The sequence below is a fragment of the Haplochromis burtoni genome, unplaced genomic scaffold (assembly GCF_018398535.1).
Source record: "Haplochromis burtoni strain Fernald_Lab_line unplaced genomic scaffold, NCSU_Asbu1 Contig_10, whole genome shotgun sequence".
NCBI lineage: Eukaryota > Metazoa > Chordata > Actinopteri > Cichliformes > Cichlidae > Haplochromis > Haplochromis burtoni.
In genome coordinates this window covers 2500782-2526336 of record NW_024582371.1, presented here as the reverse complement: position 1 = coordinate 2526336, position 25555 = coordinate 2500782, and the positions used below count along the sequence as shown (strand labels likewise).

Genomic DNA, 25555 nt, shown 5'->3' with positions numbered 1-25555 from the left:
GATTTCACATTGTTAAGCTGCTCTTTCGATGCAATCCTACCATTAAAAAGTGCATAAGAGTCTTATAAATAATAATTCATCATCATAATGCAGATTTAATTGAAAAGTTAATACAGATACAGAGTAGCAGGATCTCTCCCAGCTCAGCTAGAAAGGATGCAAATAAGGGAAAGTCTCTAATGGATTTATTACCATAACAATGCAGTATTGCTCTATCAATACATTAAAGATGTTAGAGAGGTAAACTGGAATTGCATAAAGTTAAAGGTACAGTGTGTAAAATCTCACCACTAGATGTCAGTAGATTGCAGATTGCACTCCACTGAATTGCACTGAAAGTGTATAATTTTAGAGTGTAAGCAGCAAGTCTGTTTACCTTAGCTGTCAATATGCTGGGTGTTCACATATATTTATTCTGATATAGGCTGTAAAGCTTTGTGAAAGGAGTCCAGTACGAGTCAATGAGTGAGTGATGCTCACTCATGTTCAGTGACGGCGATACTGAGGTGAGGTGTGCAGTATATCGAGAACTTTTCTGTCACTAAGCGCTGCTGTGTTTGTCTCTGTTAGCCAAAACAATGTTGGTCAAACTTTCTCAGATGTAGATCTAACAATGTTGGACTCAAACATTTAGCCAATAAAGTCTCATATAATGTGAGAATCTAATCAAATAGTTTATCAGAGCGAAAGTGTGGACTGAAGGCTGATATAAGCTCGTATAATGTTAGCCTATAACCAGCCGTTGTTGTTCTTCAGTTTATTCTAAGCTGGAGATGGGAAGGTCGCATGTCTAATCTGCTGACAATAAGTAATTGTGAGAATATTGGGAATAAATGAATGCTTTTATGAACTTTTTCAAGTTTTAGAGTCCTGACTTTAGTTTAGGAGATGAGGCTTGAGATGAGATGATATTTCTTTCAGATGCCAAGTGTTCTGTCTCAGACAATAAAACACAGATATGATCTTTCATATGTGAAGAGTGAAGGTGCAGACACAAATTAAAATTTTCATTATTCAAGATGGCGAGGCAACATGGCAACTTCCACAGACCGGCGCCGCTGCTGTGCACTGTTTTTCTAATGGAGCCATTCTGAAAATGCATCATTTTGGTAGAAGATGTGGTTACACACTCGTCAATGTACAATATTTTTCACATTAAATGTGTTAGAGAGAATATTGTGACGTACCTGCTGGTAAAAAGTAAACTGTAATGACAGAATCATGTGCACAGGTCAAGTTTTTCATTTTTGTGTAATATTGTGATCTGCTTCCTCTGACCTCCTCTGTGAATGCAGAGTTTATGACACACCTGCCATACATCAGCAATAGTGATAATTAGCAAAAATCATTTTTTGTGTTTCTGTAATGGTTAATCAACAAGTATGCCCAAGCTCTTGAATTCCAATCGTATTTTTTCCCCGCTAAATTATAATAATTGTTGTCATCCACAAATTTTCAAATTTACTCTTTTACTGTTGTTTTGTATTAAAATGCCAAACTTCAGATATTAACTTGCATTCTTGAACAGCACTTATCTTTTCTGTGATGCTTCTTCCATTTATCAGAAATATAAGAACTATGCAGATTTGCATCTTTGCTTTTTGTCGAAAATCACATCTTTGGTTTTGTTTTCACCCATTCCAAAAAATCCAAAAACCAGAAGAAAGAAGCAATGCAAGTGGGGGGGGAAATGAAAGGAAAAAAAAGAGAAAATAACAGAAGTGCTGCTGGTGTCTTAAATCACTGGTGCTCGCTGAAGGGAATAATGGTAAAAAAGAATAGTGGGGCAGAACAAAAGCCAAAAAAATGGCATAAAGAAACCAAGTCCAGGCACTCAGAGTAGGTTTGAAATAGTAATGAAACTCCTTATTTTAATGGCCAAAGAGATTTAAATTACACTAATGCTTACAGATTGACACCAACTGAGCAATTAGTTTTCATCATTTTCTTTAGCCTCGAGGGGGCAATAGTGAGTATAACATTTCTCTAGATTTCAAGGACTTCTTCCAGGAAGTGCAGAGACGGACGTACAAAGATCTTCCAAAAGCTGTTAAAACATTACCAAACAAAAATAGAGCAGACACAAGACATTAAAGAATTAATTGTCATGTATACAGCACAGTCCGGTACGAAAGTCAACATTGTAACTCAACTGTAGTCAGTCACAAAAACAGTGACCCTAAATTAGGACCCAGCTGCTGATTATAAGAAACATCAAAGGTCTAACCCCTAAATTAGGCCAAGGTAGTCAGTGGCCGTTAGGCTACAAATCCAGTATGCCTTTTATCCCCACCCTTGGCATCAAACTAAGATTTTCAGTACCTGACAGTCTTTATGACATTTTTATTTACAAAAACAATCTTTTGCACAGAGGCAGCATCGAGGTGCTCTAGAAAGATTCCGTTTATAGCCCTTTCCCACTCGTACCTACTCGGCTCGACTTTGGTCTTTTTCCATTACAATCAAGTACGTGGGGTCGTTATAGCAACACAGCTGAAAGTCCAGTGACATCATTTGTATGCAAAATGAACGCCACAACAATGGAGGACGTTGAGATGATGGCATACCTGCTGCTCGGTGTATTTTTTTTGTCAGAGTCGGGGACCACGGTGTTTATTATTGCGTAGCCACTTCGCTCGCTGAGGCAGGTTTCAAAAAAATGTCGGTTTCGATTTTCATGAACGAGATGCTGTCATGAGTCATTAGGTGACATCACTGAGTAGTCAATCGGTGGCATGCAATCCACTGAGCTCGCATTTTTAGGTCTCCTCAGATCACTTGGAACCGCAGCCAAGTAAATACTGAAGGACCTGGTACCAGGTACTACTATCCAATGGAAAATCTAAAAACAGAGTCAAGTCAATTTGAGCCAACCTGAGTAGGTATTAGTGGAAAAGGGCTATTAGTGTCTGTCCTGGATCTGGAGCACCAGATGCCTGCTGCTATGCCTATATTTGGTGTAGTTAATTTAAAAGCTGAATTTTACATCCAGTTTAAAAATTGGCTTAAAGCTGACTTCAGTTCAATAAGGAGAAATCATCTCGAAGAATTGAAGGTGATTTATTGACATTCATAATTTAATTAAGCTACTTAGCGATTAAGTCTCCAACAACCCATCACAGAAAAACAGAACCCAGCAGTGACAGAAATTAGAGTAGGACCTCCCAGAGACTACAGGCTGGTGAGGATGAAGGTGGAGGCTCGAAGCTTGAAGCAAGAAGATGATTGGACTAGAGCCATGATGTCAGCATGGAGTTTGACCCTGTGGCAAAGAGGAAGTGATGTAAAGAATAGACTAGCAGCCAACCACCCAGGAACGCAGGCAGATGAGTCATTACAGATCTTCCTTATTGAACTTGTGTATAAGCTTCATTTAAGTTGCTATTGGAATAGAACATTTCTGTTTAAGATGTCATGATGGAGTCTGATAATCAGAATCAGAATCAGAATACTTTATTAATCCCTGGGGGAAATTATTTTTTGTTACAGTGCTCCATTTTCAAACCAACATTAAGACAAGACAGACAATACACTAACTAAGAATAGTACAATATATACATATATACACATACATACTTCACTCATAAATAAATAGTTGGAAAAGAAACATGTGTAGTTGTAGCAGCAAACAGTGTGTTAAGTGGATGCGTTGTACAGGGAGATGGCCACAGGCAGGAATGATTTCCTGTGTTGTTCAGTGGTGCTTTTCGGTAATCTCAGTCTCTCACTGAACGAGCTCCTGTGACTGACCAGCATGTCATGTCATAAATACACAATAGTAAAAGCAGGGTTTGTCATGACGGTATCTTCTCAAATAATCATGAACAACAGAAAGCAATCATTGTTTTTGAGATATGTAACCCACTGATTTCGATTTCTATGACAATTACCAGGTTTCATGTTAAAGTCTATGTTTGTTTGGCACGGCAACAACACACAGTTGTCGCTTGGGAACAATAAACATCATGCTGAAGTTGAAAATAACACAATAAGACATCATATGATCTATGACATTACAGAAATCTGGGAGCTGAAAAGATGATTTGCAATTTTGAGAAACTTGACAGTCGATAGAGAACACTTTGCAATGCTGGGAGGGCAGCTCTAAATATAGGCTATCTCTGACTTCCCATCTGGTGTTGCGATATTTGCAAAAGACTGGATGGCTACAATTTTAACAGTCTCGGTTAGTGCAACAAGTAAACGAGTGAAACAAGCTGATAATGGAGCAGCAAAAGAATCAACTGATTTCTCATCCAACTGGCACATCCTATTAATTGCATAGCGCTGTCATTTTTCTGTCTCCCATCTCAAATACATCACATACTATGCTGTAAAAACACACCTCACAATCCATAATGTCTGTAGGCAGTTGAGAGCTTCATACATCTCTGGTAATTTGAGGCTGCAAAAGAACACATGCCCAGTCTATCTTCTGCCAAAACTCTCACTGGGCAAAGGTGCTGCTCCCAGCTAAAAGCTGTAATTTCTCTTGCACCTGGCTAGTGTGGTCGGGGCCAATAACTGTGTGCCTCTCAGGCTCATCAGTCTGGCAGACACTAAATCAGTCTGGTCCCCTGCAGGAACCCCGAAGCTGTGCTACTTGTCACATGCAGCACTTTAATATGTTCCTGCAGGCTTACCGCTCTGACAGAAATTTGCTTGCTTTGTGAACATGTGGCTGTGGATGAAAACTTTTATATATCTAGCTGCATATAAATTCCCCAGCACTTTGCAAAAAGTCCAGGACGTAATTTTGATCATTTACGATGCAAGTACAGATAACAGGGATACCTTCCATCCAGAGGGTAAGCTTCAGCTTCTTTGAAAAGGCTGTGCGATTACTTTGTGCTCGTCTTCTGTCGGAGCATCGGGGAGAAAACGGCACAGATTCCTTGTGTTTCTACTTGTGCTGGATTCTGATGTGTATTTGTTATCAGTTTGTGCCCATGCTTGTGCGTGTGTGCGCGTGTGTTAAGTGGATTTCTTACTGAGCCGGATGCTAGAGCCTGGTATGACAAAAGCTTATGGCTTCAGACAGACAGATGTTCCTCTTCAGATAACGATCTCAGCATAGAACATGGCTGTGAGAACAAAGCTGTCTCCTGTGATTATGTTCCCTCTGCAGCTCCAACCTGGGGAATACTTTGTGCCGGGTACAGTCGAGATCCAGCTGATTGGCGTCATACAGAGTTAAATGATTAATGCTTTTATGACAGTTTCTATTTTTACATCTGCCACAGTGGCTGTTTTGAAGCTGATGAAAAAGAAGATTCTGTGCAGACTCACCAACTTATTTGCCTTGTTTTCGCTGCGAGTTTCAAAGCCCACCGAGATAAGAGAGTGGGGGATCTGGCAGCTGGCGGAGTGGAGGGTGTTTTTGAAAGGGAAAAACTTCAGAGCTGCGTTTAATCTCCACCTTCATACCTAAACCGTCCCCAGCAGCTGGGAGAGGAGGACCCGAGCAGGTGATTACCAAAGTCAGGGGCAAGGATGTGACTGAACCACACATAAGATACTGAAAAAGATGCGGCCCTAATACGTAACGTAATCACATTCACAGACGTAGAAAACGCACACAGCGCGTTTAGCATTCATCACTGTTTGACTGTCAGCTTCAGGGCCTCTTTGAGTGACAGCTCCTTTTCTGATATCTCCAGGGCAAAAAAAGGTGAGAGTTTCAAAAATCTTTTCTGGCTTTACTTGACAACCCAGACATCACACGGTGATGTATGGAGGATACAGCCCTAATGTGACTAACTGCCTTAGGTGTAGGCTCTCAGAGAAGGTTGCCAGGCTAAACAAATGCAGTGAGAAGAGAAAATCTCATTTTGGAGGGAAAATCTATTTATGTGAGAATGTACTGTATACACAAAAACCAAGCATTTTTTTTTAACATATACAATACATATAGAGCAGTCACACAGTGGTATTTTGTACAGAACAAAATAATACCTCAAATTATTTGCCTTACAGTACTGTGCAAAAGTCTTGAGCCACCCATCATTCCTTTATGTTTTGCTTGCAAGGAGCCAGATGATCCTGTATTTTTAAAAAGTGGTCTAATCTATTCTGAATATCTGATTTCTCACTCATTTTCAGTCCAGAGGGTTGCCAGTTTTATTTGTTTGTTTGTTTACATGTAACTCTGACCTATGAATCATTCAAGCCTGAAAAAGGCAACTAACTCAAAGGACAAAGCAGTGTAGTGTCAACACATTACAGAAACTTAACAAAGGATCAGCTTTAAATACATTTTGCATCTTTTTTACTAGCAGCCTGTCACAAAAATGCATAATTTGTTCTTCAGTTGAATCTGTGAAACATACCAAAGCTAACACAGTTTAACAGGCATAAAATAGCATTTCTTCACCAACAAGGTAATTCCAAACGAATCACCAAAAGCTATTAGCTGGAAAATTGGCATATCTGAGAGTGGTGTGTAGTGTGTCCTTAAAAATTTGTAGAAACTGGAGAAGTGGTGGACAAAAGAAGAAATAACAGCCCTGAAAAGTCTGGAGCGGATGAACAGTATCTGAAAATTATGTCCTTGAGAATTAGGAAAGAAATCCAGCAAAGGCCTGACACAGGAGCTGAGAGATTTATCTGACCTTTAAGCTGATCCATCTCGTGTTCACAGAAGCCTCATCAGAAACGGTCTCACTGGAAGAGTGGCTGTCAAGAAGCCAGTCTTAAGGAAGGTAAGCAGGGAGAAAAGGCTGCGGGATAACAAGTTACACAAGACTGAAAATCAGTGGAAATGGGTCTTATGGAGCGATGACACCAAATCTTTTTGCACAAAATGATCATGTATGAATTATAAATGCAGAAAAGTTCCATCACATTTTGAACCACTATCACTATCAGTCATGCATTGGCCTCCCCGGAGCTCAGACCTCAACATTAATGAAGCAGACAGACAGAGAACAGAACAAAAGGCAGCCAACATACAAAGTGTTGAAGAATAAAGGTGCTCATACTAAATATTGACTTTCAAGCTCATTAGAAATGGATTTCTTTGAAGGAAGACAAAAAAGACAAAAAGATGTGTTTTGGAAGTGTTCAGCAAATATTGTGCTCGAATATATTATCATAGCTCAATATGTGTGTGATACCTTTCTGTTTTGGGCAAAACTAAACGAAATACTCTGTTAAGGTACTTGAACTTGAGTAAAATCTAATTATAATTCACTTTATATAAAGTGTTCAAAATGTTTGAAAAAGAGCAAATAAACTGAAAACAGATCAATGTTGTTCTTTTCACTGATTCCAACCATCTGATGGCCTCACAGCTTTATCCCTGATACTTTTGAGAGAACCAAAAAAGTTTGGGCAGGTTAGAGCCAGCTGAACAGAATGTACTTTAAAATTTCTCCTCATGCTTATAAACAGCCACAAAAGTATTAATGATTTATCAGCCCCAGTACTTCTGTACTTTCATAGGTTCAAATAAAAATTCTGTTGACTTCTTTCACTGCAGGTTTTTTCTTAATTGTGGGGGTTTAGGCCATAAAACACAAGTTCTTCTGTTTATTTCAAATAGTCAAATAAGAACTGGTTGATCTGGTCACATGAAACTAAACATAATGTCATACAAAGGTGATCAAGGAGGCTGTCGGTTGTAGTCAATTACAGATGATGACACACTATGGAAATCATTTTTATTTGTAATACTAATATTATTTCACATGTTGTGAAATCACAGTGTGACTCATATCACAGGTTTTTTTTCTCTGCACTAGTGAGAGGAATGGCTTCATGATCTAATGTTCTACGGCATGGTCTCGTATTTTAAAGTCAAATATTTCAACCCAGAAATCATACACCGATTTGACAGCCAGAGATTTGCAGTCACATCTGGGACTCTGCAAAGGAAAGGGCAACCTTGACATATTGATGCAGAGAGGGGGCACGACCTGAACTGCCGCCACTAATCAATGTTCACCTCAACCTTCAACATTTCCAGCAAAGCAGTCCCATGGGTGCCAGTTCGATCTGACTGCTTTTCCACTGCGTAGATGCCAAGATAGCAGAAAAATTTGTGTCTGCACTTTTTTTTGTTCAAAGCAGAAACTTCAGTGGTTCAGTGCAGGTGCTTTTAATAATCTTGGTTTTATGGCGCCTCATAAAGAATGATGTTAAAGATGCACGACAAGAATGCTGAGGAAGCAAAAGGATGTGTTGCACAGCTTTACTCCAATACGATCCCATTTCCTAATCACGGACCTACTGAGCTCCTCCCAGGTCTTCATTGCAAATTTATGTTTTCTGCTGAATGCAGACTGAGGTGTTTTGCATATTACCTATCAGCCCCTGGGAACAGCACAATAGATCATTGATTTGTTCAGTGGTTTGCTTCTGGGTGAGCTATGCAGGTAAAAACAAGAGACGACAGAGCTGTCGCAACCTTTATTTTAAAGTTTCTCTGAGTGACTGAGGAACCAAAACAGTCCTTAGGTGCACTCGAGGGGCCAGATGTGTACCTTGTCTGCGCAACAATGCATATGTCTTTCCACACAGGTAGACTGGCATTTATAACATATATAATATAAGAAGAATTTGCAATAAAAAGTGTTTCTTAGTGCAAATCAAGCCTGATTTGATATATAATTTTCTCCACTAATTTAACTAAATAATTTAGGGCAGTGGTTCTCAAAGTGTGGACTGAGGCCCCATGGTGGATCACGAAGGTACTGCAAATGGGCTACAGTAAAAACAGTTTGAAATCTGTTTGAAATTACTAACAAGTATGTACACTTACATATTTGTATAAATTTATTTATTTATATAAAAACTGAATTAAAAGCTTTAGCATTAGCAATTTATAGCATCCTGTGTTGTTGATGATTTTACATCATTTTTTCTTGTGTTTTGATTAGAGTGAAAATTTAGGATTGGATGGGCCTCATGGGATTTTCTGGTTTTTAAGTGGGCTGCAGCGTTCTTGACTTTGGGAATGGCTGATTTAAAGCATGTTCACTAAATGTGCCAAATTGGTGTGAGGCCACTTTTGCAAAAGTAGGAGTGGGAATTCCTGCAGGGCGTTTGTTAACAGGGCACACGGATGGACCTGGTCATTTCACCTCAGTCCACCTCAGCCTACATCACCAATGCAAATTACAATTCAAAAACTAGCAGCCCTGGTGATGAAGCGAATAATCTGTGAACTACAATAACAGTGTAATAGAAGGTTTTAGGTGGTTTCTCCCGAAACAGCAATTTAGATCAATGGGAGGCAGCTGAAGGTGAACCAGACAAACCGAAGGAGACTGTATAAAGACCACACAGGGGCACATGTTAGCACCTTCTGTGTGGAGTTCACATGTTCTCTCTGTGTTTGAACATGCACTTAGTGAGGTCGCTTAGGTTAATTGGTGATTCTAAGTTGGTTTAAATGGTTGTCTGTCTCTCTGTGTTAACCCTGCGACACACTAGTCCAGGGTGCACCTTCTTGTCCTATGGCAGCTGACACTGAAACGGAAGTAAATGGATGGATGGACCTGAAAACTGTGAAATTGTGACCAAAAACCTGAAACACTACTCTTTCTAAAAAGTAACTTTACCGCCTGTGCTCATATGGAACTTTTCTCTCCCTTTGACCTGGTTCATCAAAGTAGTACTACGGCTTAACAACCAGAACCATGCAGGGCTCGGCTGTAAACATGCAGCGTAAGAACACAGAAAGGAGCCACAGGACAAAGCCAACACTTTGGCATGATGCTCAGATCACTGAGCCAAACAGTCGTGCTCGTTCTGATAACATCTCCCTTCAGCCTTCGCATTGCATTAACACTCTTAGGCTACGTTCACACTGCAGATCTTGATGCTCAATTCCGATTTTTTGATCAAATCCGATTTTTTTGTCTGCTTGTTCACACTACAAATAAAATGCGACAGCAAACGCGCTCTAGTGTGAATGCTCAAAGCGGCCCGCATGCGCAAAAGAAGACGTCACACAAAACGCGCTCTGTTTAGACCCAGAGCAAACAATATTGTTTGACTGATGGACCTTAATATAAAGACTTCGGACTTTACGTTTCCCAATTTTTGCTTTAAGTTATTTTGTTATTTACATAATAATGTAGATAACCTAATAATTATCGTTATTGCTGTTTTAGAGGAGCGGTGCTTCAAAGGATAGTTGCAGATTTCTGTCAGAATCTGAAATGTTCACGTTGTCTTCCCAACAGTTTGACTAACATCTACACTGGATGGCCAGGAAGTGTTCGCGATGTCTTCCCCGGCGCTGATAATTGGTCTTGTGTCAGTGACGTAAAAGACCATTCAAAGACCATGCGACATGACCATTCAAACAGCAGTCGCTTTCTAAAACATCAGATATGTATCGGATTCAGTACCACATTCGAAAGTGACCTAGATCAGATTTGAAAATATTGGATTTGTGCCGTTCACACTGTCATACCATGATCAGATATGCGTCGCATAGGGTCAAAAAAATCGGATTTGATGCGCTTTCGCCTGCAGTGTGAACATAGCCTAAGAGCCAACTATGGCTACGTTATCTTGGTAAGTTAACCCAGGGTTTCCCCTCCATGTCCTCCACGTACTTTAACATGGGAAAAATATGAAGAGGTTAAACACGCAATGCAGGCTGAAACTGCTACAGAGTGGGAGTGTATGTGAGAGGAAGACCTCTGTGCAGTGGTTTATTATTAAATGCATTGTATGGATTTGGTCAGTAAGACTGGACAAGACCTGCTGTATTGATAGTGTTTAGGCTATTTCAAGCCACTAGAGAAAGCCTGCTGAAAAATACTGTGTAAATTCATCACAACTCACTAAAACATGGGAGAATCTGACAGATTGTAATCGGGCATTTCATTAAATGAATGTTTAATAGATAGTTTTAGTTTTGATTCTTTCAGCTGTTGCCCCGATTAAGTTCGACAGTAAGAATAAAGAGAAAAACAGGATCATATATTATCACTTATAGAGCAATAAAAATGTAAAAATTGTTAGTAGCCAAAAAAGAAAATAAATTTGTGTCTATAAGAATCTATATTTATTACTGATGCTCTTTCTCCTTTTGCCCCTGCCATTATCCACATATGTGGATGCGAGGGACCCTCTGGGAATGATGTTGATGTTTTTTTTTTCCCACAGAACTGACTGAGTAGGCGTTGATTTCGTACCTGATGATCTCTGATCTGTAACATAACCTGCTCCAGAGTGGGTCAGGTTACCATGGCGATATAGTCCTGTAAGAAGTGATCTACCTTCATGGTAAAGAAAATCTGTATTTCCACATTTGCACAGTAGAGTGAAATTCTTTCAGTGGTGCAAACAGTGATCTTATACACAAGTGATCAGTAAAGGAGTGTCTACACGCGGGCATTATTATGGGATTGGAGTGTAAATCAGGCACGAGTATGTGCAAATATGCACAGCTTTATAAATCTGATTAAAAGAATGATTATGCAAATGTCTCCCTTTGTGAATACATACGGTTTTTGTCCCATATTTGAGCAGATATGGGACAGAGCTTTTCCTCCACGTCATTAGAACGACTTGTTTTTGTGTTCACAAACTTTATTCCAGCTTTCTGACTAAATATTTTTTCTGCCGCCATTGACACAGAGACACTGTGTATCACCAGCTAATGAGGAGAAACGTCTGCATGGTAACAGCCAGTCATTAAACACACACAAAATACCCCAACAAACAACAGCAACCCGAGCCAATCTTGTAATTAAACTAGAGCTACGTGGCCTGGCTCTCTAACCTCGATGCCGTCATCACAGAAGAAGACAGTCATAGCAAAGCGAGGATTACAAGTTGTCGTGTAGCTTTAAAGACAGACTTGTTCCTTCGCTAACGGTTATCCTCTCTCTTTGCACAGTTTCGTTTTAGACAGAGAGCAGCACTCTTTGAGTCATTAAGTCCTCTCACTGCGTCAGCATATGAAGATCTCTTCAGCGTTATCAAAGAGGATACATCATCTTGTTGAACTGAGAACAATTTCCTGACATGGAAAGCAAAAGCTTCTCATTACACTGATGTGACAGTTCGCACGTTAAACGTCATTCACGCACATCTCTTTAAATCGACCAATTGTGCTGTTTTCTGTCTTATTTGCTTCAAATGTATATATGAGGAAATATTATTTAGTGTTATAAAGATTCAGTGGAATCTCTATCTCCACACACACACATAAACACACACGCACCTCTCTGTGTAATGGCTTTCTGTGGATGAGTAGTAAACTGGATGGTCTTAACTTCTCCAGTGGGCCAGACCTGTTATGATGCAATGCTTTTAACACTTTCCCTTGAGACTTGACTTTTAAAGAGTTCATGGCGGTGGCCTTTGAAGTATTAAGCTCTAGTTTATGTCACAGAGTTATAATTGGCTGCTCAAGATCACACTGTAGTGCTGGACAGTATGTCAGTGGACTCGTGTTCCCCATGGGAAGTGGGCCAACCAAAGGTTTCTAGTTTTCAAATACATAATTTAGTTTATTTAGAGGTGCATTCAGGTGCAGTGGAGTCGAAAGGGCCGGATAACCGTAAAATGGAGCTTTGTACTTGTGCGTTTACAGCAAACACGCTTTAGCCGATCTGTGACTGACAAAAATCTAATCAGATGCAGAGAAAAACACCCGTTGTAAATAAATACACTCTGTACACACAGCGTGAAGTTTAGCCTTTGAATTCTCTCATGTTTGTCAGTGGCGTGCCATGCACTTTGTCACTGACTTCTTTCTGCAGTTAAAGCTGCGAAATACCAGCGCTAGATGACATTATTGATCTGTGACTTACATGACTTGTACAACATAACTAACAATGGCACTGCATTAAATGTTAATGTTACTAAATATTTTATGATCAGCGGTCAACGGCAAGCGTATCGTTTTGGATGTTTTTATGAGTTTTTCAAACTAAATAAATTGCACAATACCTTTTTTTAAGCAATAAATTTAAAATAATGCCAAACTCATATATGCAAATTAATACTTATTTTCTTCTTTTACTTGTCAGAAGATTAAATAAATAAATAAAAAAAAAATGTGAATTTTCTGAAAATTATTTCATGGTGAGGGCTTTAAAAAGTGAAGTTAGTCAAATTTTCAACTTTATAATCTTATTCAGAATCCATATTGTGCAGAAGACATTGTGCAAGACTTTTTTAGGCTCATATTCATGCTTTTTAAGCTCTTTAGCCCTTTGCTGTAAGATATGTAATGCATCAGCATTACAGCATCACAAAAGCTTGGAACTTGAATTATTTTTTAACGAACATGTGTGCTGATATTGGTATTGCGAACTTCATTAAAAGCCTACTGTGTGTGGTATCAAAATATACTTAAATTACCTAATGTTAAAAAGGTTAAAGTACCTCTCTGCCTGAGTTATATACTATTAAAAGAAGCAGCTACAGTCAGCTCTTCTCATGTCACAAGAGGTCGCCACAGCTGGTAGCTCCACATGTTTGATTTGGCAGAGTTTTATGCCTTTCCCCGAAGGGAATTTGTGCCTCCGGCTGGAATTTAACCAGCAATCTTTCGCTTGCCAAGTGAAGGTGTTCATTTTGCAGGAGGAGATAATTTTTAATTACGTACATACTGCTGGGTATTTTTATCTGTAAAAACAGAGCATATCTCAGTATATTGATATTTTAAAGTGCACAAAACAGTAAGTTACTATAACTTTTAGATAAATAGTATGGAGTAAAAAGCACAATATTTGTATCCCAAATATAGCAGAAGTAGAAAAAAAAACATAATAAAGAATGTTCCTGGGTCCTTATGCATTTTCACATTTCATTGTTTGCATTTTTCTTTATTTGGATGGGTTAGCTGTATAAAGATTGCTTGTTAATAACGGGTGAAACAAATAAGCTTTTGACTGTAATGTGGACTGTGTCCATAGTGCAGCTCAGTATCAATCAAATTAAACTGAACTTCATTGTTGGAAACATTGAATGCAGAAAATGAGTGAAAAACTATTTTGAAAATGAGGCAAAAGTTAAGCTGGCTGTTTGCAATCAAAAGTGTTTTTTTTATCCTTTCAAATTATAATTGCAAATCGCCAGCAGCCGAATGTTCCTGCCTTCTGTATTGCGTTGCTTTGTTGTGCACAGTGGTAAAGTACAGCATGAATAATAGTCATTTTTCTCAGCACAGAGCATCTAAGTGCTGGTGCTGTGTGGGTGTATTTTGGGCACTGTTTAACATTAAAAGAGAAAAGGGGAGAGTGCAGTGAAAGACATGATTAGTCACAGGTGTTCTAGCTGCTGACGTAAAACTCCTTATGCTGGGCACAGGGCGCGTTCATGTGGAAAAAAGGACAGATTCCAGAGCTGTGATGAGTGGGCAGCGCAAGACACTATGATATATGTGTACACTTAGGTAACAGTGATTTTAAAAAAGACTATAGTACACAACACTTACACTATGTTTGCATTAGATTTATTACAGAGAGTGCTTATGTGTATAATTTCTGTTTAAATAATCACCATTACTGAGAAAGATAACTAAACTCTGCCAGCTGGATATAAACTCGTTTTAACCCATATATATTTAAAATAAAATCAATAAAAGCAATGTATTTAATTGGACCATGATTGATAATGATGATGCAATTTTTACCCTAAAAGTACTCATAGTGATCAAACACAACAAACGTGCTGGGATTCCGGATATTAGCCCATTGTAATCAAAAATCCCAACTGATTAAAATTTGATGCTGATCTGACCGTAGCAGCCATCCTGAAAGTGGTTTGGAGATGCACGGGAAGTTGACCTTGAAGGGCAAATCTGGCTCTATTTGCACGACTGATTCCAGTATGAGAGCGAAGTGCCGAGGTGATACAATACTATGAGGTCTTTAAGATAAGATGGGCCTGATTATTCTGTGAGGAAGTGTGGCTTGTATTTAAAGCCACTGTGACCTCACATGAAGGGACTAGCAGCGATCAGAAACCATGGACCATCAAACTCTCCATTATGTGGCAAGGACAGATAAAATAACTACTCATGACTCAAAGTGGGTGGGTGCAGAGTTAAACTAACCTTATCTTTGAGGCCGCTGATTGAAGGGACTACCAGAGGAGCTGGAGGATGCTTACTGACATACAGGGTTTAAAATATCCAAGAGGGTTATACAGACAACCAGAGCACAGATAATGTCCACTACAGTTAAACTGTCAGCTACAAAGTGATGGGCGGAAAGAGAATTGCTTTATATGTGGGTAATGTCTTTGATGAGATTCAGTCAGACATTTATCCCAAGGATGGATAAAGGCTTTGTAAAAAATACATATATGAACCTTAGTGGGCTGAATGCCCCTTTGTAAAGATTGAAAGGTACTCTGTGTAATTTAATATGCCACTTTCCTTCAAGTAGAGGCCTCACAAGAGACTGATTTAAAAAGAATTGAAGAAGCAGAGGCCAGGCTATCGTGACTTTTAGACAAACTCCAAAAACCATTCAGCGTGCTTTTTATTAGCCTTATCCTGTCCTCTAAATTGGTGTCTTTCTTTATAACGCAAGCTTTGATTAAAAATTGATTTGAGCTTATCTTTTGTACCTAAATTCTCATTTTTTTTAAAGCAGCACGGAACTATAGCAGTCAAATAAATGCGCTGTGAAACGATACAATATTTCCCAGTGAACTGCGGTGGAGATAAAGCGTGAAGTATAGTGCTCCCAAATGGTAAAACACAAACATTAAAAGTAATGCTCTCTGAATCCAGTAACACAACAACATAAAGCCATCTCTCAGGACGCTAAAAGTGGATATGGGATCTGATATTTGTCTTCCAGCTCCTGCAGTTTGAACATCCACAGCTTCAACCTCAAGCTTTCGTGCTGCGTTCTGTTTAGACGGAAACAAATCCAGCAGAAAACGTTGAATTCAGAGGGCCTTCTGGGGGTGTCGCTAAATAAATTATTAATTCACTCGACTCCAGCTGAGGCTTATTTTCACTTCTTAAAACCCTTATTTTGTGCTTGGCTAGAAACCATCGTCTTTTCCGTTCTAGGTGAAGATCCCACTGATCACAAAGTCAAACAACATGCTGATTTTTAAAAGGTCTTATTTAATTTTCGCTGGAAAATCAGTTACTCTCATGCACATTTTTTTCTAACTGGACAGAAACGACTCGTCTTTGGTTCCGCGGTACAGTTTCACAGATTCTCTGTGTGCCAGAAAAAAAAGCCTCCAACTGAGCAAAAAGTAAAATGACGGTGACAAAGACTAATCACATAATATTATCATGAAGGCAGGTGTACCGTTGGCCCAACCTAGGGAGAAAATTATCTCAGTAATTTGGATAGTTCCAAATACAAGCAAGTATCAGGTGTCCAAAGACTGCAGCCAATTTTGCCTTATCTGTGAGGTGTGCAGGGAATTAGAAATCAGCAATCATCCAAGAGAGCAACCCATCAGTATCAGACACACACAGACACACAGACACACACACACACAGACAAAGATGAAAAAAAAAACTGTGAAAAAACACTATTAATTAGTTGCACACCTTCCCATTCTTTGTTCTTCTCTAGGCCCTTATTTTCCTTCTGTATGTATTAGGTAATCGGGTCTAATTGTCCTGAGGTGTAAACATGAAAGTGCAAACTAAATCATTATAATAAGCCTTGTAAGGTTTATTAAGGGGAAAGCAGTAGAACAACGCATTCAAAAGGCTAATGAAGTACACAGTAAGAAGAAATAATATCCAAGTGGCTGAGATCATCAGAACTGATTATAAAAGGGGCAACGTCTGGTGGAATACGATGTATATAAAATGCTATCAAGTTAAATTGCTAGCTGAAGAAGTCTGACATTTCTTTTCTATCAGTATTTTAGATTACCTTCCAGAAGGGGTGGTGGTGGGTTATAATGAGTTTCTGATGTTGTTTTGAGATTGTTGGAAGCTTGTTTAAAGCACTAGTGGGGGCCACTAGAGTAGCTTTTTGCACAACAGCTGCAAAAGTGGGAGGGGATCTGGAAGACAATGGTAATGTCTGGAATCATGCACTGGTTAATGTTAAACAGTGCAAAAGTCTTAAGCTACCCTCATTTCTTTCTTTTTGTTAGGAAAATGGGAAATAGTTATCGTTGTTCATTAAAACATATGTAATGGACATACAGTACATACGGCAGAGTTTGTGCAGTTCTAAAGCACAATATTTGGTATGACCACTTTTATTCTTCCACACAGTCTGAACTCTCTTAGGCAGTTTTCTTGTTATTTCTTTGAGTCATCTGCAGGAAAGGTTCTTCGGGCTTCTTGAAGGACGTTCAAAACTCTTCTTTGGATGTTTCTGCCTTTTGTTCTGCACTCTGTAAAGATGATCCTGCTTCAGTAATGCTGATGTCCGGGCTCTGGGGAGGCCAATCCATGACTGATGGTGTTCAGCTGTGTGTTTTTTCTATTCAGGCATGCTTTGAGTGTATTGGCAGTGTGTTCGGGATATTGCATGGTGGATCAAAAGCTGATGGTAACTGTTAAGTATTTATAATTCCATCAGTTTGACAAGATCTCTGACACCACTGGCTGAACTGCAACTGCAAACACTGACAGAGCCCCTGTGTGTTCTATAGATAGCTGTAGAAACTAACTGTTGCTCCATCTCGTGACCTCCTACGTACATATTTTAATGACAATTTGAACCAAAAACAGCACTGCATAAATGCTGTTGTCATAGATTTTCAGTCCAGTCCTTGTGTAATTTGGAATAGCTCAGACTTTTCTCCCCGTTTCCCTTCCTTAAAAATGGATTCTTGAAAGCCACCCTTCCACTGAGACCAGTACATTTTTTAATTGACATATATCGGAGAAAACGTCGCAGATAGATTTTTGTTGATGCTTGTGCCACTTCTGCACATGCTCTGTGACGCCTCTCCCCTGACCGCCCTCACCCCCTATCTTTTATGCAGCATGAGCAGGTTTAGAGAATTTCTTTGATTATGGTGTGGGTAGGAAGTAAAAAAATACTTCAAAATAATAGCATGAAATATATATATAAACGTGTAAAAAACTATCCTATAAAGCCAAATGAATAAAATACAGAATATAGCATTAGGTCTACTTCTACCCCACAGCAGTACACCAGCTTGTGCCTGAATCTTAACTAAAATTACATTAGAGGAATCAGGAGGGTCAGGGGGTGAAGGAACTTCTGTTATTCTGCTGGTTTAGCCTCTGAGAGATTTCTTTTGGTGTAGCCATCAAATATCTAATATTTCTGTGCTGGTGATTGTTTACAAATGCAGATTTTTGTTCTTAAAAAAAAAAGAATGCATGAGGAAAATGCAGTCCTTTTTTTCTTATTTAAAAGAACTGTTTGCATGCATGCAACCAAAGCCTCCTCAAATATAATTAGAAAGGCAGGCAGTAGTGTCTTGATGCTGCTTCTCTAGCCTTACAGATCACTCCTGGCTTCATAGTGAGTGGTCAGTGAAACAAAAATCTTATCCTTTGCCTACAGGCTTTACATTTCTTTCAATTTTAAACTCAGTTCAGCAGCATTCTCCTGACAAATATCACTATAGCAACGTGATACGTCTGAAATTGCAACACGGCTTGGGTTATAAGCCAGTGTCACAGCTCAGTAACACAGTAAGAATTCAAATCCACGTCTCGGAGACACATAAAAGCTTTGCAGGCAGAAACAAGAAGAAAATAAATGTCTGAAAGGCTGGAGCTGGCAATACATAAGCAGGAGCACAAACGACCAGATTAAAAGGGGAATCTAGACATTGTTTTGCTCGTTGCGACCTAAAATTTGTATATATGCTACATTGTCACATCACTTTAAGTGATACGAGCTGATTTTTATTCTATTATTTTTCGTAGGTACACTGTTTACACTGGCTGCCTTAACTGCATGCATATGCACAAACACAGTTCACTCTCACAGGCTGTAATTACAATGAACACTTGTTGTGTTTGCAGACCTGCCAGCGCTTCCCACTCCCACAGTGCAAAGAAGTTGGCCAAAGAGAACAACCCCTGGACTAAGCATCTTAATTAGCAAGTATTCTTTCTTTTTCTTTTTTCTTTTTTTTTTAAATAAAGCGTGCAACGGCAGAGGACACAGTGAGTAAAGGGCAACCCACAGTTTTCCATTACAAGCTTAACTGGTTAGGAGCTAGCAAGAACATCTACCAGCAGAGCAGATGTTCTTGCACAAAGACACACAAATCAGTAAGTACTGTATGTCCGTGAGCACACATACTGACCAAATGCGTGCGCTGATCTACACGGTCGCACACACACACACAGCACAAACTCGCAGCCTTGCATTAAATTGAAACCATTTATGCTTGAAAAACAGCTGAACCACTGCGATATCAGCAAGTCTTGACACTTCAGCAGGTTTATTATGGATATTCCAAAAATTCCTACCCGCATACATCCAGTGGCTACATTGGCCACAGCCATGTGTTATCTCACAAAAAAAAAAAAGGGAAAAAACCCCAAAGCACTTCCTCTTATAAGGAGAGGGCCTTTGAAGGTATTAGGATGCATATTGACATTACAGGACCTTGAGCAATTACAGGTCTTATCTTCCTGCCTGACAAACAGTCCGCTTCATTATGGGCTTTTAGCTGACACCTTACCTCAGCCTTTCCCACTGAGCCATCGCTGCTAATGCAGAAAACGAAATGCCTAAGAGGTTTGTTAAATATACAGTATCTGAATTGTTTAACTATAATTTTCTTCTTTAATGGTCCTTTTAAAGATTCCATTAGTGAGTGGATGCAGCGAATGGCAATTGAAGAAAGAGCACTGAGGGATGCAGAGGAGGAGGAATAAGTAATGCACTAACTTCTGAAGGAAAGCACGGTCCACAGAAGTTCTTTTAAGTACAGTATTTGGCAATTACTAGAAATAAAGGAGATTCTCTTTTTTTTCTCAAGGCTAATTGTGTGGAGAAATCGTCGAAGGAGATTGCATTTCTGATCATCGATCGATTTGTGTGCTCGTTCTTTTGTGTTGGCAGAAGTTTTGCGTATTTAAAGTGCATTGCAGCAAATTACACACGCGTTCGCTTCATTCAGATCGAACTGAGAAGCAGTGAATGAACAGCAGTTCTTGGCTGAGTTATTTTTAAAGTTATGGCTACAAGTGTTGAGCCACAAACCAGAATTCATAAAACTAAAATAAAAAAAGCCAAATAGTTGCTGGTTTAGGATGCTCTCATGAGCATATGTGGCCAGCATCACTCAGGACCAGAAAACTTTGATTGTTCGCTCATTCAGATCAGTGATGTTTGTCTTTATTTTTCCTTTTTTTCAGTGAAAAATGAACATTTAGACCCATGGACTAATCAGCTCTAATTGCTGATGATGACTAATTGTACCTGCCATGAGATAGCTCGTGATGTTACCATAGTAACACAGCAGGAACCATCCTAGTGGGTGTATTGTTTATAAAAGGATGCTGTGTACAATATGTTACCCATTAATTAAAATGTGAAAGCATCTCAAATTTTCAATGATAACTGCACAGAGTTTATTTATTTTTTCCACATCTTTACCAACTAATCAAACCTTAACGAACCTAAGCCTAAAATAGACAGCAATAGTATTTTTTTAGCCTTATATCAGGTCAGGATGATGTGGTCAAGCTTTGAAAAGAGTACTGAGTCAAGGATGAGTTTGCCCTGGCTGCAGAAATAACCCCAGCGGGGAGTTGTGAAGGAGGAGGATAAGAAAAGAAGGTATAGAAAGACACTGTTTGTACATGACAAATAAGAAGCGTTATAGTGTGTGCCCTGGGAGAAGAGGGGAGCAGAGAGGAAGAAGATGTGCGCTGAAAAAAGGGCTGGGCTCTGTTTATGGAATATACGAATCAGATGATGGATGTACGACGGAAGGAGAGAAGGTTAAAATGAGGAGGAGACGAGGGAGGAGAAAAGCAGTGGGAGTAATTATGGTGATGGGAGGATTAAATGAAGGAGCAGGAAGGTCTTTCTAAACATTATGGTATTGACTAATCCATGAATAGCAGGTGGTGAAAATGTCTGACCGCTCCTTCAGCATTCATCAAAGCAAAACACCAACTCACCTGGCAGTGCGTTCAACAATCAGCTGACTGAACCTGAAATAAATTACATTTCACTTGATTTAACCAAATGTCAGCTTCGAAGGCAAAATCCACACACAATCCAAGTCAGGCAGTGGAATAACGAAGCAGAAATATCGGTGGCTTTGGAGACAGTGGGGAGTATGAAAACAGTTACATCAAATCACTCAATTAAAGTGGACCCTCTGTAGAGGTCATTTACTTCACCATGCTGAGGCCTAACAGCAAAAAGTCTTTAAATCTTTGAGCATGTGGAGTAAGCAGACAAATACATACGGCAATGCTGACAAGACCATCTATGCAGTGTAATCTTCAATCTGCATTAAATATGAAACCAAATGAAGAAACAAATTGATTTTTGTGGTTATGGGTTTAAAACCATAATTAATGGAACAGCCAGTTCTTTCATAATGGACATTTGTGCCACTGTTTCCTCTGGCAAATTCAAATCCATGTCTTTTCACAGCTCAACACCATCCGTGATGCCGATGCCAAGACGTGACACATTAGTGTGAGGGAGGAGGCAAACTCATAACTATGATTTCATAATGAAGAATGATGAACTAAAACAAAGACCTTTAAAAATGTGCATCCCATTTTTTTTAAACGGTGATCCTGATTCAAGGCTCGGTATGTAGTGAAAAAAATCAAACTAAATTAAAGCCGTTAAAAGGCAATAATCAAAATCTTCGACATAGCAGTGTGACTGTGTGAGAGGCGAACACTGGTGAACACTCTGGGCCATGTAGCAGCCAAAGTGCAGGAGATTTCCCCTGAGACTGGATAGACTCCAAAGCCGGAGCAAAAAGAGTATTAGTATTAGAATTAAATCTATTATTGTGCCCAGAAGTACAGTATCTGCTGAATGTGAAAATAAGCTACTGTTTATCACATTCACCTAAAAGGTGATAATGGCAGCTGTAACTGGATTTGCATATCCCTAAGCCTCACTCTGTTTGCTCCACTCCACCATAATCAGTATCTGTAGATTACTTAATCTATTATAGTGAAAACACTTAATATGATGATTTTTTTTAATCAAAAAGACCCCTCTGGTCTCCAGTATTAAGAAAATCACAACTACTTTAGCATCCGTGGAGGTTTGAAGCTCTAATATAGTGCCACGGTTGGAGCCAGCCTTGTGAAACGTTTACCCTTACTAACACACGAACCATCAGTTGGGGCTTGCTGGTGCTAATTAAAATCTTCCTACTTTTATGTCAGATCTGATTCTTATTTTTGCATTCTGCACTGGGCATGTAAAGAATCCTCCTCGGTCGGTTGTAAGAAGTATTGCGAGAGAGTTTGTAGCAGTCTCTACGGCTCCGGCGAGTCTTCATTTCTTCTTTGCATCCTGCAATCAAAGCGACATGCAGCTTGTCTTTGAAACATATAATTTATGAAGTGAATTATGAAATACATGCAGATGTTCTCGAGTCCATTAAAAACCAGAACGCTGTGCTCAACAAGAGAAAAGCGTCTCAGTCCGTGTCTTTAGAAAAGCGTGATGAAATATTGAATCAGAGCGTGTTTGAGTGATTATGATGTCAGTTTAATGGCATGTTCTGAAACTTATAAACCAATCTAATCTAAAGAGGGCTTTCTGAATCATGAAATTAGTGCAGAGTGTGGGCGAGCAAATACAGGGAAATCAGTAAACTAAAAACATAAGGCGAATGCTTAAAATACCTGGATGTGTTATAATGCCAGTCATCCATTAGTCTAAATCAATTTGTCAGCGGGATTTAGCACCAGTGCTAGAGCATTATGTTTCAGTCGGAGTCCAGCTATCACCTGAGGCATTAGGAAACATAATGCTTCAACCTGTTAAGGATCAACAGCAGCCACAGCCTGAAAGGAAATAGGAAGAGGGCCCTTATACTGTTCAACATATTCCTAAATCAAAGAAGACACGCAAGAGTGCAATACTCTAAAAATGAAACTGTTCTAAAGAAACTCTGAATTCAGTTCTGGCACTATTTGGAGTGAAAGAAGTCCCCCTGGAACTAATCTGTACACATTGGTCTGTGTTATTACTAGCACAAAGACTTGTGTTGTTGATCTGGAAACAAGAGAAACCACCAACCCACCTAACCTTGCTGAAAGGTGTTAATGAAAACAGCGGAAAATGATCAATGATCACAGTGAAAAAATGTGAATTAACTAATAATATGACAACCCTTTTTTATTATCAAATCAAGCTCATGAAAGACATTTTTCAATAATATTGCCTGTGACATCTGTTTTTAAGGCTCCTCTGTGACTATTTCTGAAAGAAAATTATATTTATGTTCATATTGCACCAAAAAAAGAAAAAGAAAGTCTGGCTCCTTGGCCTCAAGATTTTTGCATGGTACTATAGACATATGTGCATAACTTCTACTCAGTGTTAAACTGGATAAAATTAGTGAGTTTGTAATTAGAACTACCACAGGTAGAAACAAATAGTGGTATTTCATTGATGTCCTGTCCCTAAACTGTGCCTATAGTGTAAAAATCATGGGGTCAAGTAGAGCACAGGCTCAGGGCTGTATGTGAAGTCCTGAATGACTGCTACACATGCTGAAGGCTGTATGCTCATAAATTTTTATCATTCATCTGTTTTTGCTTTCAGTTTGACAGATAGTCCACCAGAAGTAGATGGTCTAAAGACTAGCCTAGTCTAGCCTGTGCAGACCATAGCTTTCATTCCATATGGCACCAAGTCTATTTTCATTTTCATTTAAAATCTGAAGAACCAGAACATCACACCAGCCATTATCACTGCCTTATAAAAAATCCAGCACACTTTCCTGCTCTGAGGTATATCATTATGCTTCTGCCGTTAACCGACTTCCATAAATGTGTTCTTTCCACTGTCATTTACTGGCTGCATGAGCCTGCCGTGCATTATTGCTGCAGGGACATGCAGAAATCTGCAATTATGCCTCTTAAAAACCAGTGTAGACATTATGTAAGCAAGAAAATGTGTGGTATTTTACTCACCCACATACGTAAACATGTTTGATTGTATTACTTACCATGTAATACTTTTTGTTTTTTTATGTTAGAGCTTGTCTCAAACTCTGCTTATTTAAGCGTCTGCACAATATGACAAGCATTAAGGCTTTCTTTGCTTTTGTGTCTCTCAACAGGTACAGTACACACACAAAACAGCCCCAGCACCCGTGTGTGCGTGTGTGTGTTTGTGGCAGATCCCTGCTTAAAAAAAGAAACTCCTACCCATCAGTAAGCATTCAGAGATCGTAAGTACACCTTCTACCCTGCATTCAATTTTCTCTGACTTAATGTGCCAAAGCTGTATATGTATATACGGCTCCCAAGTTAATATCACACTGTGCGACTGTTGATATAGTACAAAAAGATAAAAGTAATTCAAACTAAAAGGCCTATTAGACAGAGCATGAATCTTGTGGAAAAAAAGAAGATTTCTAACTCCTTCCCTTTGAGTTTGACCCAACAAAAGCGTATAAATCCTAGTCTTACAAAAATGAATCTCTAAATCCTTTATCAATGAGCCACAGGCAAAAGCTATTGAGTTAAATTTTGCTTAAATACATCTGCGTCTTCCTCACTGAATGATCGCGCTGTAACAAGCCATTTAAAACGAGTCATGCATAATCGTTCTCAATTCTTTAGCCTCTAACCTTCTCAGTCTCTGTGTCTTTCTTCAGAAACATAACCTATATATATTCTGTCAGGAGGTTGCGAACCCTGTCTTGGCGGGACTCCTGTGTTGCTATGATATTGCAGTAATGCTGTGCTCGCACGTACAGAGGCGTTTTGTGTGTGTGTCTGTGTGTCCTCTGCAGCTTTTGCTCACATCTGCAATTCTGCATTGATTCCATGCCAGTGAGCAGAGAGCTGATGCAGAGTGGGAAGGGGGGGTGTCTGTGTTATAGCCAGGTACATCAGCTAGCGGCTATTGCCATGGTCGAATGTGCTTGAGGGAGTTTAATAATGCTGCAGTGTGAAAAGTCTGCAGGCAATACAGTAATCAAATTTGCTGCAGTCATAAGACATTGTGTTGAAATGTACTGTATATGTTACATACACATGTCACAAAATGTATTTATTTTTCATCGTTTATCACTTTGAGACTGAAATATCTTAAACTAGGATTTTTAGGCATTACAGAATAGTGTAACAAACATGATTATTTTTCATAAAGGAAACACTCACCCCCAGTTGGACATTTTCCCTAATTAGCATATGAAATATTCAAAACATGTTGTTTATCCTCAGAGCGCTTTAGGATATAAAAAAACAACAACTCATAGGCCACTTATTGTCTTCGAAAGGTGGCCTTTTATGCTTGTCGGACCTCCTCTGTGCCGAAACCCTGCCGTGTATTTTATCACCTCTTTTTGTTACGGGTTGGTGGTCAGAGACAACTTAAACGAAAAAAGTTTGCAGAGTGTCTCACGAATCAGCTGATAGTGGTCCGCGTGAGTCTGTGAGAGATGTTAGGGATGTAAACTTGCAACCTCCCTCCAA

The 25555-nt window shown here is 39.2% G+C and overlaps 1 protein-coding gene across 3 annotated transcripts in view; it reads left to right on the top strand.

Annotated features, from left to right (window-relative positions):
* The window catches only part of frmpd3 (FERM and PDZ domain containing 3), a 93833-nt gene that overhangs the window by 21220 nt on the left and 47058 nt on the right, over nucleotides 1-25555 (top strand). For 2 of the 3 annotated variants that reach the window (XM_014333302.2, XM_014333301.2), the window contains exon 2: nucleotides 18923-24303. The exons of the other annotated variant lie outside the window; for it this stretch is intronic. The gene's annotated coding sequence lies outside the window, so the exon portion shown is untranslated. The remainder of the gene's footprint in view (nucleotides 1-18922; nucleotides 24304-25555) is intronic. 3 annotated transcript variants of the gene reach the window in all.